At 43.0% G+C, this 4,340-nt stretch overlaps 1 pseudogene; it reads right to left on the bottom strand.

Moving 5' to 3' along the window:
- Positions 1-2,467: 2,467 nt before the first annotated feature.
- Positions 2,468-3,874, bottom strand: LOC119231296 (olfactory receptor 13C7-like; annotated as a pseudogene).
- Positions 3,875-4,340: the final 466 nt, after the last annotated feature.

Here is a 4,340-nt window from a genome sequence, read left to right as displayed (position 1 = left end):
TTCATTCCAGGGACACAAGGATGGTTTAACATCCGAAAATCAATCAACGTTATCCAACACATCAACAAAAAGAAATATAAAAACCATATGATAATATCAATAGATGCTGAGAAAGCTTTTGACAAAGTGCAACACCCATTCATGATAAAAGCCCTTGAAATTCTTGGGATACAAGGAACATACCTCAACATCATAAAGGCCGTCTATGACAAGCCAACAGCCAGTATCATTCTCAATGGTGAAAAGCTGAAAGCAATTCCATTAAGATCTGGAACAAGACAAGGATGTCCACTCTCACCACTGCTTTTCAATATAATACTGGAAGTCCTAGCCAGAGCAATAAGACAAGAGAAAGACATCCAAGGAATCCAAATAGGAAAAGAAGAAGTCAAACTATCACTATTTGCAGATGATATGATAATATACATAGAGAACCCCAAAATCTCCACAGAAAAACTAATTCAACTCATCAATCAATTCAGTAAAGTGGCAGGATACAAAATCAACACGCAAAAGTCAGTAGCCTTCCTATACACAAACAATAAATCTGAAGAAGAAGAAATCAAAAAAACCATCCCTTTTATTATTGAAACAAAAAAAATCAAATATTTGGGAATAAATCTAACAAAAGAGGTAAAGGACCTATACAAAGAAAACTATAAAACACTGTTAAAAGAAATAGAAGAAGACACAAAGAAATGGAAAGACATCCCCTGCTCATGGATTGGAAGAATAAACATTATTAAAATGGCCATCCTACCAAAAGCAATATACAGATTCAATGCTATTCCAATCAAAATCTCAATGGCATTCTTCAAAGAAATAGAACAATTATTGATGAAATTCAAATGGAATCACCAAAAACCCTGAATAGCCAAAGCTCTACTGAAAAAAAAAGAAGGAAATGGAGGCATCACACTCCCAGACTTCAAACTATACTACAAAGCCATAATCATCAAAACTGCATGGTATTGGCACAAGAACAGACGTACAGACCAATGGAATCGAATAGAAAATCCAGAAATAAACCCACAGATTTATGGTCAACTAATTTTTGACAAAGGAGCAAAGACTATGCATTGGAGCAAAGAAAGTTTGTTCAATAAATGGTGCTGGGAAAACTGGGTCGCTACATGCAAAAGAATGAAGCTTGACCACTACCTCACACCATACACAAAAATCAACTCAAAATGGATTAAAGAACTAGACATAAGACCTGAAACCATAAAATACATAGAAGGAAATATAGGCGAAACACTACGGGATTTGCACATCAAAGACATCTTTACAGACACATCACCCAAAGCAGTGATAGTGAAGGCAAAGATAAACAGCTGGGACTACATCAAATTAAAGAGCTTCTGCACAGCAAAAGAGACAATAACAAAAACAAAGAGAAACCCCACCAACTGGGAGAACATTTTTGCACCCAACTCTAATGATAAAGGACTGATCACAAAAATCTGCAAAGAGCTGATGAGACTCAGCAACAACAAAGAAAATAATCCAGTCAAAAAATGGGCAGAAGAGCTAAAAAGAAACTTCTCTGAAGAGGAAATGCAAATGGCCAACAGACATATGAAAAAATGTTCAACATCACTTGTAATCAGGGAAATGCAAATCAAAACTACCATGAGATACCATCTCACACCAGTGAGAATGGCACATATTAAAAAAACTAGCAACAACAAATGTTGGCGAGGGTGTGGAGAAAAAGGAACTCTTCTGCACTGTTGGTGGGAGTGCAAACGGGTCCAACGACTATGGAGAGCTGTGTGGAGATTTCTGGACCTACTAAACATAGAGCTTCCATATGATCCAGCAATTCCACTCCTAGGTATTTACCCAAAGGACACAGAAACATCAATTCCAAAGAGCACCTGCACCCCTATGTTTATAGCAGCACTGTTTACAATAGCTAAGCTTTGGAAACAACCCAAATGCCCAAAAATAGATGACTGGATCAAGAAGATGTGGTACATATATACCATGGAATATTACTCAGCATTCAAAAAAGATAAACACATGCAATTTGCAGCAACATGGATGGCGCTGGAAGGGATCATGCTCAGCGAAATAAGCCAAAAAGAAAAAGAAAAATACCGGATGGTCTCACTCATAGCAGGAATCTAGAAAACTTAAATAAGGGACCAGGAAAATGAGTATAAGAAAGTGAAAATCAAAATCAACAAAAAACTATAAACCAGAGACACTTTTTGGGGGGTTTGGGGCGGGAGGGGAAGGATTGGGGTCAGAATGGGGCATTTGCAATTGTATGGGGGAATATAAAAATAAAATTTATTATTTAAAAAAAATAAATAAAATATGTAATTATGTGCACATAAAAAAAAATAAAAAAAAAAATAAACCTACCTGGAATGGGTTGGTTGCGTTACACCCATTTTCCCACAAGTACAATGAAAAGTTTGGAGGTCATTTGTTCTAGCAATCTGAGACTCTTTGACAGTCACTCATTTAGGTGTTTCCGACTCACCGGGTTCTTCACAGCAGTTTTCACATCCTTGCTCCTCAGGCTGTAGACAATGGGGTTGAGCATAGGGGTCACCACCTCATAGAAGAGGGAGGTGATCTTGTCTGAAAGGTCCTGTTAGTCTGCCCTCCTGGGGGTCCTTAGACTTGGGCTTCCCATACATGCAGATGTAAGGTAAGGTAAAAAGGTGTCAAACTTTTCTTCCCTCCCACCATCAGGATAGATGATGGATCTGTGGTCCTGAATGCATGCCTGATGGCGGGCACCTGGAGTAGGGTGTGAGCCTATGTAGATGGGATTCACCTGGGCTGAGACTGAGCTTATAAGGGTGGCATCACGGGGACACCAGCGGGAGAAGCAGAGCAAAAGAGCAGAGAACAAGAGCAGAACCACGAGAAAGAGTGAAAAGAGCAGAGAAGCAAAGGCTACGAGAGAACGCTGGAGAGCCCAAAGAGAGAGACTTGCTAGCTGGCAAGCTTCCTGGCTCCCCAGCACCCCTGCCTGCCGTGTACCTGATAAATCCCAATAAAAGCCTGAAAAAGGCACCGAGGGCTCCAGGACTCTTGTCCTTTACCCTGGCTGCTCGGATCATAGAGATCCTGCACTGTGCCTTCTCACCGCTACAGAAGAGGATGGTTCCGTAGAAGACACCCACAACTGTGAGGTGGACCAAGCAGGTGGAGAAGGCCTTTCACTGGCCTTCCACTGAGGGGATCCTTAGGATGGTAGCAATGATGAACACATAGGAGACAAAAATGCACAGCACTGGGACCCCCCGGAAGATCACGTTGGCCACCACCATGCTGATGACATTGATGGAGATGTCAGCACAGGCCAGCCAGGATCTCACAGGCAAAGTGGTTGATGATGTTGTCCCCACAGAAGGGCAGCCTCATTGCCTGAGATGTTTAAACCATTGCATTGACTCCACCAGCCGCCCAGGAGCCGGCGGCCATGGGCACATAGGTGTGCTCATGACCACGGGGTACCTCAGGGGGTTGCAGAAGGCCATGTAGAGATCAAACACCATCATGCCCAGGAGCACACACTCTGTGGCTCCCATGGCAAAGGAGAGGAACATCTGTGTAGCACAGGCTGAGCAAGGGATGGTTTTCTGGGGGTCAAGAAGCTGTCAAGAATGAGGGGGACTGAGGAGGTTGTGTAGCCAATGTCCAGGAAGGAGAGGTTGCCCAGGAAGAAGTACAGTGGTGTGTGCAGGTGGAGGTCACGGGTGGTCACCAGGATGAGAACCCAGTTGCCTGGCAGGATCACCGGGTACATCAGCAGGATGAGCACAAAGAATGTTTTCTCCAGTTGTGGGTGGGCGGAGAGGCCCAGGAGAACAAACCCTGTCACAGGGGAGGCCCAGCTAGACCTCTCCATGGTGCATCTGCTCTGTCACTAGCAGGAAGTCAGGAGGGCAGCCTCAGCAGCTGGTGATTCCAAAAGTGTCCAGGCAGGCAGCTGAACAACTGGAGAACAGCAATGACGGTTGTGTTAGCTCTACGAGATTCTAGGGAAAATGTAGAAATTAATATTTAACTTCTTCAAATAAGAATGAACAAGTTAATTGGGACTCAGTCTCCTGCAGGTGACAGAAAAAGTGGACAAATGAAAACATCTGTGTAAACCATTGGCGAGGCAAAAAGACAAGGAAGCATAGGGTCCTAATTCTGAAAGTAAATAGGAACTTGGAGAAACATGTCCAGTATTTGAGTCTATGCTTCCACCGGGGTATTTACAGTTTTGGAGGTGGCCACTGAGAGGGCAGGAAGCACCACTGACAGCCTCTAGGAGATAGGGTGTGTTTTGAAGTGTTAGGCCCACCATAAAGGACACCTAACTAAAC

Source organism: Talpa occidentalis, unplaced genomic scaffold (genome assembly GCF_014898055.3).
Source record: "Talpa occidentalis isolate TD23 unplaced genomic scaffold, MPIMG_talOcc4v2.1 talOcc4.7, whole genome shotgun sequence".
NCBI lineage: Eukaryota > Metazoa > Chordata > Mammalia > Eulipotyphla > Talpidae > Talpa > Talpa occidentalis.
This window is presented reverse-complemented; position numbering and strand designations above follow the sequence as displayed.